The following is a 13,899-nucleotide window of genomic DNA, read 5'->3' on the forward strand; positions in this document are numbered from 1 at the left end:
GGGGGGAGAAATGAACCAAGCCTTGTATGCACATATGAATAATAAAAGAAAAATGAAAAAAAAAAAAAGAAAACTTCTTGGTGAATAAAAAAGAGATTCATGGGGATCACAGGATCACATGTGTCTAATCCCAACTAAGGAGAAGAATAAATAGAAGGATTGTGGTCCAATTAAAGCAGGGCTTGAAAAATCACTATCAGAAAAATACCTTAGCAGAAAGGACTGGGGGTGTGGCTCAAGTGGTTTGGGAACCTGCTTAGTGAGCACAAGGCCATAAGTTCAAACCCCAGTACTGCAGATAAATTAACAAATGAATAAATGGGTTGAACTTTAAATATTCAGTATCTACCAAATGACAAGCAATATAATGGGCTATGACATTGAGGAGAGGAAGTAGGTTCTACCCTCAGGAAGCAAACACTTACTGAAGGAGACTAAATCACAAACCACAGAAAGGATGAACCAATTTCTACAATACCCAACTGTGCAAAGATATGTCTAAAACTGTTCATGGAAATGGTCTGAGAGAGATATAAGAAGAGAGGAAGGGTCTCCAAAGAGAAAATGACATGAACAAAGCTGTTTCACAATAACCAAGTTATGGGAACTACCAAGATGCCACACTACTCACGAATGGATCAAGAAAATGTGGTATTTACACACAATAGAATTTTACTCAGCCATGAAGAAGAATGAAATCTTATCATTCGTAAGTAAATGGATGGAACTGGAGAACATTATTCTGAGCGAGGTTAGCCAGGCTCAGAAGACCAAAAATAGTATGTTCTCTCTAATATGTGGACTTTAGATCTAGGGCAAATACAGCAATGTTGTTGGGCTTAGGTCACAAGACAAGGGGAAGCACACATGGGAGGTTTGGGGTTAGGTCAGAAACCCCAAGCATGAAAGCATTTGATGTCCCCACTCCAGAGGAACTAATACAGAAACCTTAAAGTGACATAGGTCAATATGAGAAGGGGATCAGGAAACAGTGAGAAGATCAGTTGGAAATGAATCAACTTTGGTTGTAACACATTTGTGCATGGAAGCAAAGCTGGGAATCTCTCTGTATAGCTATCCTTAACTAGCAAAAATGCTTTGTTTTTCTTATTATTGCTTATGTCTTCTCTTCAACAAAATTAGAGACAAGGAGTGGACAGGTTCTGCCTGGAAGCGAGGGGCGGGAAGTGGTGAGGGCAGGGGGCACTGGGAGAAATGACCCAAACAATGTAAGCACATGTGAATAAATGAATAAAAATAAAATATAAAATAAAATAAATAACAGAAATGCAAAAGTAAAGTTGATAACTTGTAGGAGTAAATTTGAACATAGTGTATAGGGGATACAGAGGGAAATGCTCTGGTGCATTCTAGAACCTGAATGCTCTCACTCTGATATAATTAAAACAGTAAATATGTGAAGAATTGGAATATTTAAAATATTGAGTCCAGTTGCATGTTCCTTGAGTTTCTCTGCTATACCATGTAGTCCCTATCTACTGTGGCTACTGCACCCTATTCAGACACTATAGCTAGCATCCAGTACTTACCAATTTCAAAGAAACTAATAGAATGTACACAGAAAAAATTAATTGTGCCATATTTATTCAAAAAGATAAATATTTACAAAATGATAATGACTTGCAGAGACTGGGATTTCAGCATTGTGGAAGAGTCTAACACACCTGTCCATGGAACTTTTATTTTGGAAATAATACTCTAAATGAAAATTTCATGAAATTAAGGGGAATATTATTAATTTTTCCTATACCAGCATTATATGTGACTGAAATGTAAAACAAACAAAACAAAATTGAAAACCATAGTCTGGTACTAATGTAGGTGATAGGATTTAAGTTGATATCACCTGAGTTTAAGTCAACAATTTAGTTAAAGGTAACCCTTGGTGTTAGTCATTATGAGTGATTTAGAATACAAAGAAATATGTTGGTTTAGCTTTTCAAACCTGCATATAATATATCAAAACATCATGTTGATACCAAAATCATGTACACATATTACTTTTTGATTTACAAAACACACAACAAACAAAAATATAGATATATTACTTTATTGAAGAAGGTGATGCAACCTAACACTAAATATCAGTTTCTTTAAAAAATGAAGACATCAACCTCCGCTTTCTAATCTAGCATGTAAGAGACTTGAAAGTTACAACCAACAAAGAATCTGAACAATTTAAAAAATCAAGAACTCTTCTCACGTCCATAAAAGAAGTATAGTCACAAGACAATTGACGATGCCCCCAAAATTGAAGAGACACACAGGTGAATACAAGGATACACAATTTATCAGAGCAGACCATAACAAACAGAAATTTCTGTAAGAGCCAGTGCCAGAGCAGAAAACCTGAAATACAGTTAAAGCTCTGTGTGGTCAACTATGAGAACTAAAAACTCCAAGAGCCCAATGGGACGAGTTATGGGGGAACAATCTTTTGTGAGTTTTACCACCAGAAGTTCAATGTAGTTCTGAAATTTAGCATTGAAGAAAAAAAATCTTTGAATCTCATAAGGGGTGAGAAAAAGGAATTTGAAATATACCTGAGTATTACATGCTTCTTAGTAAGGTCTGTACTCTATTTAACTATAATCTAACCTGTTGTAGTTTATTAGAGACAAATTACATTCAAAATACCCAAATCCTGCATTGTCTAACTATCCTGTTCTACTTAAGAGTAGAGAAAATGAGAAGCATTTACAAATTTCACAATCCAGAGGCAAAGGCACTCCAAAAGACTAATATCTAATCAAATCTTAACAACACATTACTAAAACCATATTTATGTAAGATCTTTTTAGCAGTATATCATGTCTGTCAATCAAGAAGAAATTGTAATAAAACAAAATTTAAAGACGGAGAGTATGCATCACATGCAGACTTAAAGATGGTAAGGATGTTGGAAAGATCAGACCAGGGTTTTAAAACAACTTTAATTAACAGGCTAAATAGGCATATTAGATAGTCATAGATAAAATCAGCAGCTTGCAAGAATAGATGGACAATGTAAGCATACATGGAAGTTTTAAGAAAGAATTAAAAAAGAACTCCTAGAGGTTAAAACAATGTTGTAGTAATGACCAAGATGCCCTTATAGGTGTTCAAAATAACTGTAGTACTTTGTATATGATTATGTACGTATACTGTGTCATATACATAACTATAGAATATGATTATCAAGTCATATAAAGACAGACAAAAATTAGATGCAGTTATTAAGTGACAGAAGCCGATTTGAAAGGAGTACATACTGCATGATTCCAATGATACTGTATGCTGAAAAAGGCATAAGAAGGAAGGTATAAAAAAATCACTGGTTGCCAATTGTTAGTAGGGAGTAAGGGAAAAAGTGATGAAGATGCAGAGGACAGGGATATGGGGAACTGACTGACAACACTGTACAATACTATAATGATGAATGCATGTTATTATATCTTTGTCCAAACCTGTAACAAAGCCAAGGTTGAATTTGATCAGAAATTATGGTCTTTGGGTAGTGATGATCTAACAATGGAGATTCATCAACTGAAAAAAATATACTATTCTTGTGTGGGCTGTTGATAATAAGGTACACTATACATGAGTGGGAACTCTGTACTTCCTCTATGTATTATTACAAAATCATAATAGCTATAAGTAGTTAAGCCTATTAAAAAAGAAATTGAAAATTGCTGCAGGAAAAGTTTAGAAATTAAAAATGTACAGATATTTTTGAAATGAAAAATGTATAGTTTAAAATTCAGGAGAAAGTGAAAACATAGAAACAAGGGAATGGAAAAAATTATACTGTCAAGGTGAAAATGTTTCTAAAATGATGTCACAAAAGAAAACTACAGCAATATTGGAGAGTTGATGAATAGATAATAAAATTGTAAGACAATATATCTAACAAAAGTTTGAAAGATAGTTAACAAAGAGTACATTTTTTCTCTATCCCAACACTATATGTACATACACACAAATGAAAACAACATTCCCTGTTCCACACAAACACATTCCCATTTTTCATTAAAACACTGGCCAGTGTTTGTGTTTACATTTTTACTACTCTGTAGATAAATATGACAGCTAAGTCATATAGTGGATAGCTTACATTTGTGTTTGCACTCATTCATTTTTAGATAGGTTTCAAATTTACCCTTTTCTTTTCAGCTTGTCTGTTGGATATCTTGTGCTCAGCTTTCCAAAGAATTTCAAAATTCTTCCTTCTGTTACACTGATCTTTAATATACTGGAAACTCACAGTATTTTCCTTTTGTATTAGACTCATAGTATATGATTTCATGTATTAAGTGTGATTAATAAGCTGAATTGATTAATTTAGTTTAGCAAGATGTATTGGGGTGATTCATAAAGCATGCTCAGTATAGTTCTATCTGCCAAGGTGTTGAAATCACCTTGGGTACCACTCTTGGAGTCCCATGAACTGTCTAGAAAGTACTCTCTCTTTCTTACTAATGAATGCTGACCAGAGTTATCACCTACGAATTGAACCTTATTTCTCATTGGTGCATACCTTTCTAAGATATTATTTGATAAGAAGATTTATCACTAATGTTTAAAAATATCATTCATTTTCAAATTCTGTGATTTTTAAGTTACTGTAAACATGCTTTTATAGATATTTTGCTATGTTGCATTTAGTTTACTTATAGTGGTAAACCATGTTTAAAAATATCATTCATTTTCAAATTCTGTGATTTTTAAGTTACTGTAAACATGCTTTTATAGATATTTTGCTATGTTGCATTTAGTTTATTTATAGTGGTAAACCAAAATATATGTAAAACTTATTCTCCATGACTATCTTTTGCTGTGTCCATATTTATATATTATACCAATTATAACTTTAAGAATTGTTTTTCATTAATAGATCATCTAGATTACTTGAAAGGAGCTAAAGAATATGGAAGAAAACTAGTGTTGCTCATTTCCTACACCAAATTATGAAAACACACAAAATCCCTAAAAAAGAGAAGCTACATCTTGTCTGGCAGAGGTGTAGTTCCATTATGAGGAATGGGATCTAGAAAACTGTGAGTTCACTGAATGCTTGTGAATACTCAAGTTCATTATAACGTGTTTATTGCATTTTGCATTGTATTGGCCTTAAGACTGAAGGTTGAATTAATGAAAGAATTAAGTTTTGCTCCACTTTGTTTAAAACATACAGAATTACTTAGAATAAATAAGATGGGATAATAAACTGAAGATTTTAGAATCTTGACTAAATTCAATCTGTAATTATGCTAGCATTCCTATTCCATTCTCATTATGAAAGGAGAGAAAGAATTTAGCCACAAACGGTGAATATTTGAAGATAAATAGTTGGATAAGTTATATGGAGAATTTTCCAAGTCTTATTATTGTCCATGATCAATGTTCTTATTTCTAAATAAAAGCTATTTTTCTGGCTTTTCAAAATATGGCATGACATTTCACTCTTATAATTTTCTCTGTGGGCTTGTTCCTGCCACTTCTCTAATTAGTTGTTCAACACATTTTTTAAAATTTATTCATTTATTCATATGCACATACATTGTTTGGGCCATTTCTCCCACTACTTTTCATATTGAAGTAACAAATTATTTTACTTTTCATGCTATGTAGGACTTCACAATTTATAGATTTTAATGTCAAATTTTGGTGTCAAAATAGGAATTAATATTTTAATATGTAAAATTTGTACATAGGCAAACATGAGACTTTCTAGTAGAAGTCCTTTATAATTCTTCTTCACATAAATATAATTCCAGAGGAATATATTTGGTTGAATACACTAGTCTTACTCTATGTACTGGATTTTTCTTGGTTGACTTTGTTTTCTCAGGTGGTACTGGGGTTTGAACTCAAGGCTTCTCATTTCCTAGGCAGGTGCTGAACCACTTGAGTCATACCTCTAGCCCCTGCTCTTTGTAGTGTTGAGTGACAAAAATTCAGAAACATTCTATGTTGAAATTAATACTCATTTAAAAAATATCTATATCAAAGTGAGTATTTAAATTAACTGAATATTATAAAAATTAATATCCAGATTTTAATTTTGGGAAGAGCATATTGGAGGGAGCATTATATGTGTTTAAGGAGACAAATGATGGTAATAATACACAGAAGACATACATGGCAAATAATTACTTCCAGGTGCTTGTCATCTTATTTAATAATAATTGTTGAAAGTAGATATTATTATTGATTCTGTTTTCAAATGAAAGATTAAATTGAGGCCTGCAGAAGTTGAAAAGTTGTTATAGGCCAGATGTGGTGATTGAGTCACGTCTCTAATCTTAGCTAATCAACCAGTGGAGATCAAAATGGTCACTGTTCCAAGCCAGCCCAGGCAAAAAGTTACCTACACGCCATCCAAATCAATGGTAGTGTTCGCCTGTGATTCCAGGTAAATGGGAGACATAGGAGGACTACAGGACAAAAATGAAAACCCTGCCTGAAAAATATCTAAAAAGCAAAAAGGACCTGACTGGCAAGTGGGAAATAAATAAATAATATACTAATAATATGCAATTAATAAGTGACATAGCCGGGACAGAAACACAGTTTGAGAAGACTCAAAATTTGAAGCCATTTTTTTCTTTTTCTTTTTTTCTCATACAAAATTGTAAAACAGGAGGGTGGAACAGGTCCTGCCTGGTGGTGGGGGGCAGGGTCACACCACTGGGAGGAGGGAGAAGATGAAGAAAGGATGAATATGGTGCTGTACTATATACATATGTTTGTAATTGGAAAAAGGAAATCTGTTTAAACTACTCCAGGAATGGGCTGAGGGGGGTGATAAAAGAATGGTGGAGGGAGTGAATTCAAGTATGATGTATCTGATATACTGTAAGAACTTTTGTAAATGTCACAACGTACCACCACCCAACACAACAATAAGAAAGGCAAAAATAAGAGGAAAACAAACAAAATTTGAAGTCATTATCAATGTGAGAAATGTCAGCATGAGTACTCTCAGCCTTGTAAATGATCAGGCATGGAGGAATCATTATTTTCCATGAACACTTCATGGAGCTCCTAAGAAAGCATGGAACTAGTAAGATATTAAAAATAATGTTTTATTTATTTAAGAAAAATATTTTCTTACAGTACTTTTACTCTGAGGTGCCTGAATTCTAAAAATTAACCTATACAAAACACAAAAGGACAAATTCAGTAACAAAAATTGTAGAAGTAGGTGTTGCCTGTGTTTTATGAACTCTCCATTTGTTTCAAGAAGACCAGCCTTATCTTCTGTAGTCTTTCATGTCAGCATTGAGGAACAGAGCTGAGTTTTCAAAATGAAGAGAATGGGTCTGGTTGATACAGACATATTGCTCTAGTTGTCCATGCTACAGGAGTTATCCTAAAATGACTGAAATGTCAAGTTATCTTTATTTAAATGTTTAGTGTTTTTTTATTCTATTTGTAGTGAAAAACATTCAATTCATGAAAGATTTTTAAAACTTAGATTCCAAAATTTACAAGTGTATGTTTTACATACAAGTCTGACTTTAATCCCTGACATATAAATAGACATATTTGCAAGTATTTTTTTAAATATTAACTAAATTTGAATTAAAGATTTATTGTATAATAAAAAAATTATATAAAAGATGTCAAAAGTCACATATAAGAAATCTTAAAGATGTAATAACATATTTAAATCTTTGAAATCTTTTTGCTAGTGGCTATAATTTGTACAGAGTTTTCATTGTGATATTTCCATGCATGTTTTTAATGTACTGAGATGAAATTCATCCCTTTTATTTCTTTTTCTTATAACTTCTCCCAATTATTTTCAAAAATTTTAATGAGTTTCATTATTCTGTTTTCACACATGGATATAAAATAAGTCAATGATGTTACCTTCATCCTGTCATTTTGCCTTCTCCCCTCCTGCTGGCTCGCCATTCCCAACTAGTCCTTGTTTTACACACTTGTGATTGTTTTCAACAAATCTTTGAAATCTAAGATAATGTATCATCATACACTAACAGATTTATTCCTGTAGCTTTTTTCATAGTAAGGAAGATGAACAAATGCATACATATACAGATAATTCATTTTTTCTTTAATATGGACAAAAAAACACATCAAATAAATTATAATTCTGTAGGAACAGTTTGAATGAAAGTATTTCTTTTCAAAGTCACTGAAAAAAGTGTTCCTATGGTAATGATAGCTTTTGCTTCTTTATGATTCATTTTATGATGATTAATGATATTCTGTCAAGTTCTACACTATATTTCTCATCACAAAAATGTACATACATAAAAAGTCATAGAGGGTTATAAGATTAAATTTGAAGAAATGCACAGTGCAGAAAATAAATGCCCTTCATTTTAAAATTAAAAATCACTAACTATCAACAATTTAGTATCTATTCATTGTTTTTTTTTTTGAATAAATACATACTGTGGGCCGAGACTGTTACCTTCTTAATTTGATATGCTGGTATAATCAGTGTTTGTTGGCAGTACTTTGTGATTTGTCAACCAGGTACACAATTCTGAGTTTTGTTAGTTAATATAGTTAAACTAACAAGAAACTCAATGTGTATTATTGATATGATACAAGGGGTAACTGTTGTTCTGGGGAGAAACCATTACCTACATTACAAAGACAACTTTGCAACTGTTGTGGATAAATTTTTGTGATAATCAAATATACAGGGCAATTCTAGTGTCTCCATTTATGAATCAATGTAACTGACGTCCAGAAAATTGGTAACTTGCCAAAACCTTTTCATTATGTCAAATGTATAAATTCCAAACATGGGAACAAAAACTAGAAATAGTGTCAGGAAATGATGAATTGTTTCTATAGATACATTATTCCCTATATATGAACTCATTCATGTAGCATACCAGAGCGGTTATTTATATAACTGGAAATTGGGCTATGGACCTAGTATATTCATATTTAGAAAGAAAACAGTTATAGTTCTAGTGATGTTTTCAAATCAGAGGTATCTTAAATTGAGAAATCTTAGATAAATCTCTACATTCATTTAATTATCATTTATTGTTTACCTGGAATGTAAGAGAAATTTAATTTAGGTATTACACAAGTAAAAACAAAGTTTTAACCATCAAAAATGTTGGTGGAGCATTATGACATATGACTGTACTCTCAGCACTTGGGAGATAAGGGCAAGAGGATCAAGGCTAGCTGAACTACATAGAGAGAACCTGTCTCAAAAAATGTTGCTGGATATAGATGATGTGGATACATAACTATTAAAATATATATCAACTATGATTAATTTTTTGTGTCAACTTGTAAAGTGCTGTTAAGAGATTAACATTCTATCAGTGAAATTTAAGTAATCAGATTTGTGTGTGGGCCTCATTCAAAGTGTTAAAAACTTGAACGGAATAAAAAAGACTGGCCTTTCAGAGCCAGAGGGAATTCTCTAGCAGCCTGCACTAGACTTCGTTTAGACCCAAGTTGTCCCTGTCTTTCCTGTCTGCCTTTGGACTGACAGTCTACCAGTCACTCTCCTGGACTAATTAATTTGACTACTACAATGCCAAATATACAGTTAAAGAAGAAGGTTTATAAGAGAGTCAGTCATGAGACTTGTGAGGGAGAAAAGAGTGACCAACTTTAGAGGTAGTTAAGGCTAACCTTTTTTTTTGTGTGTGCAGTCCTGGTGTCTCATTGTACCAGAATTTAGGGTCTCATGCCCTAGAGCTTAAGTCATTCTCCCCAGCTATTTTTGCTTTTAGTAATTTTTCACATAGAGTGTCCTGCTTTTTGCCATGGTTGGCATCATCAGTCTGGGATCCTCCCACCTAAGCCCTGAATGCAGCACAGCTGGGATAAAAGTCAACCCCTCCCCCCTCCACACCATATCTTACTTGTTTGCTGAGATGGGGGTTTCACTAACTGGTCAAAATTGGGATCCTCCAGATCCTCTGGATCTCCACTTCCCAAGTAGCTGGGATTATAGGTATGCCCAGAAGTCAAGGCTAATTTTCTAAATTGCATGACCCCTGAAGAGAAGTAAATAATGACAGGAATTCAATTAGCTTAAGTATGGGACAAGGAAAGCATATTTTGGGTAGAGAGAGGTAAAGATTCAGTGAAGCCAGTTTAATAACTACTCAGTATTTTATGCATGATAAGTGAATAGCTGTTCCTCAAAATGTTGCAAAAGACTTGTCTGAAAACTAGTAATATATTATGCTGGGTGGGGGAGGACAATGCACGAGTTTAGCAACTTGAGCAGGATCTATATTTTCACAGAAGCTTTAGTGTTATCTTATAGCTAATGGCAAGTTTGCATGAGGGTGGCAAGTCTCTGTCTCTCTCTCTCTTTCTCTCTCTCTCTCTCTCTCTCTCTTTCTCTCTGTCTCTCCCTCTCTGTCTCTCTTTCTCTTTGGTGGTACTTGGGTTTGACCTCAAAAGTCTCCTATTTCCCAGGCAAATGTTCCACCATTTGATCCATGCCATTTTTGTTTTAGTTTCTCAGATAGAGAAATAAACATTTTCTTAGCAATTTCATAGATGAAAATCCTCCTAGCTCTGTCTCCTTGGAGTACAGACAATCTTCAAAACACTCTGCTTGTTTTTGAGATATGATTTTGCTAATATTTTCCAGGCTGGTCTCAATCTCTGTTTCTCCCTTTTCTTCCACTAAAAATCTGGGATTACAGGTTATAGGACCAGACCTACCCCCCTTATTTTTATGTGGCTTTCATTGAACAAGAATGGAGAACTACAAAGCAATTATACTGCAAAAGACAATAGTGGTCTGAATAAATGGGGAATAGGAAGAATCCAAAAATAAATGGCAAAATATATAACTTATAAAATAAGTTATATGACAATGCCATTACCAGATTGGAGAACTCTGTATTAGAGTATTTATTTGGAATAACAAGAAAAATATCCCACATTGAAGCAACACATGGAAGTTAGACATATAAGAAAACAATGTGAGCATCTAAAGCATTTATACAACTATTGTTCAGGGGAGGTGGGGAGTTCAAATGAAACAGTAAGAGAGAGGAAAAACATTGGAGGAGAAGCAAGTTCTACGTATGTCAAGAAGGACCCAAAGTATAAACTGTTCAGAGGTCAAATGTTACCCATAGATCATTTTCTTCACGTAAAGTTGTCAAAGTTGTTTGTGTATTTGCAAGAAGAAAGTGGTCATAATTAACACTGTCATAACAAGGTTATAACACCATGTTCAGGGTGAAGACCACAAGCTTATGTTTGGAGTCTTGTTGCAGAAAATGACTTCAGGTAGATTTTTACTGGAAATATAATAACTTTACTGAAGTAATTGGTAGGATTATAATCACAGTGATGGATGCCTGAAGATATTAGCATTTGATGTATATAAAACGGGGTGTGTTGCTAGAATTTTAATACCAATTTAAGTTTGATGAACATGGAGTAAAGTAGAAAGATATATAATGGGTTGTGTTAACGAATCATCGCATCTTTTCCTATAAAATTTATTAGATCCAAGCAGACCCATTACTATGATCAAGGAAAAGTAAGGAAGTGATTGCAGGAAAGAAGGGAAACAATCTAACTTAAGTTTTTCAGTTACCCTTGTTTGACTGTGTTCTGCTCAGCATGCCAAATGTTTTGGGGCTTTAGTGTAAAGCTAGACTAAAGAAGGGCACTTAGCAACCCTGACATTGGATGCTGGCATCCTTTGTTTGGAAACAGTAGTTGGTTCCACAATGAAGTAGTTCATTGCTAATTTAGTGTACTAATGTGAAGAAGCAGGGGTCCCCATAATGAACCTGCATCCAGATGTCAGTTTCTTACCAAGTAATATGCTGGTAAAAGTTTATTTTCTTTCATGCATTGGTTCTGTTCTTTTTCAGGATGAATTTTCTCAGCCTTGGGCTCTTTCTTACCTTTCTCAATAATGATAATAAATGTTCACTGTGCTTCTATAGATCATTGCTTGAATTATGCAAATGTTAAAAAATAAGTGTATGACTGACTAACTGGTGGTAACTAACAAAATGTCAGTAAACTAATGTTACAATTACATCAAGACTTAAAGGTTCATATAATCAAAGTTAAATATTTAGAAATGTCAAATATTTACTTTGACTAATGTTTTAAAAATGCTTCAAAATCTATATATTCAAAAAAAGTCATGCATTCAGCTGTAGTGTTTGCTATTGATATCAATTACAGTTATAGACTTTTTCACAGATCAGTGAAGACTAAATGTAATGTTAACTAAAACTTCTCAGAGGAAAAAAGGAGACAGATATAGTAACTGTCTATAGTAAGTCATATTACTGTCACCATTACTTGACAGATTCAAAGAAAATAAAATGATTTTATACTTAAGACACAAAAAGGATCCAAGTTTCTAATGATAGAATCAAAATGAATACAGAAAGCAATTTAAAAATCCAAAATACTTTAGAAGATACCATATCAATAAAAATGAAGCACTTGAAATAACATGCAGCAAAATGCAGAATTATGGCATAAATTATTAATCAAAAGAGACCTTTAAGAGTACATTCTAACTTTTTTGTTGTGACTGTATTTTAGGACTATGTATTTCAAAAAGCTCTTTATGCTTGCTTGTTCTAGACTATCTGTGGAATGGATAGCAATGGTTTTTTATTAACTCAGCTTTTTGTCCTCTTGTATCCAATCAAGCATATTACTGTTTCCTTTTATAAGACTCATTACTTGAATTCTAACATAAATTTGTCACCATCATCATCATCCTCATCTTTAAGGCCACATAGAGTCTACAATTGTTACTATTTAGGAAGAAAGTCTGACTGTATTACAAACATGTATTTTGTAAACACTACATGGGATTCCTCTTGAGAAAGGCACTGTATAATACCATATGAAGATTAAATAAGTCTATCTTTAGAATAAAACAACCCTACCAACATATTCTTACAGTTATGATCTCAAAGCATTTGTTTATTTAAATTTCTTTTTTATAATATATGGTATATTTGGCTATGATTCAGAATTTTAATTAAGAATGTGTTTTCAAAACTGTTTTTAACATTTTAAGTAATCAAAAACATTGTTGAATTTGTAAAGACACATGACCTTAATACTCATTAAAGTTCAGGCTCTCCTTACTGTTTTGAACCATTGAAATTTTCCTTTTGTATAACTTGCTTTGTTGGAATAGGTCCCATTCCTGACACAGATGCTTCACAAGGAAGCAATAGTCCTGACTACAAATAATTGCCTAAATCATACATTCAATTTCAACATTACTTTTTGTGTTATTTTGAACACTTTTGTTTTTGAGTCTAAAGTTTACCTTCTTTATATTGTATGTTTCCATATAAAATTGATGCAAACCTGATAATAGAAGTCAATTTTTATTTGATTACAACTCTATTTTATATTAAATCTCCAAATTTTGTATAAATACATTAATCCTAGGGTAAGACAGTGATATCTTCCTTTTTCAGTTAAAATCAAAATAATAAGAGGACATGTTTGTTTTAAAAAGTCATCTTTACTGTGCTTATTAAGCTCACAAATTATGTCACTTATGTTTACAATGCAACATTGCTTTGAAATGAAAACTACAGTTATGTATGGTAATTTTGAAATTGAAAATAATATAGATAGCTAAACTAGACTCAGTTAATTAGGTTAAATAAATTGCTTAACTAAAGAAACTATAGCAAAAATTCAGGTCAGGGAGAGAAGCACCAGAAAGCAGGACTTCAGATGAGTTTCCTACGAGTCAGAAGGCAAAACCAAGAGGGTGACTTTGATAGCAAAGTGAAGAAAGTGTTGCAAAAGACTGGAGGATGAACTCTGTTCAATGTACTATGTAAGGCAAGAGAAGCACTAGGAACTGATGACTGGATTTCACCAACATGGAAGCCAGTCATTTGTGAGCTCTAG

The sequence above is a fragment of the Castor canadensis genome, chromosome 10 (genome assembly GCF_047511655.1).
Source record: "Castor canadensis chromosome 10, mCasCan1.hap1v2, whole genome shotgun sequence".
Lineage (NCBI taxonomy): Eukaryota > Metazoa > Chordata > Mammalia > Rodentia > Castoridae > Castor > Castor canadensis.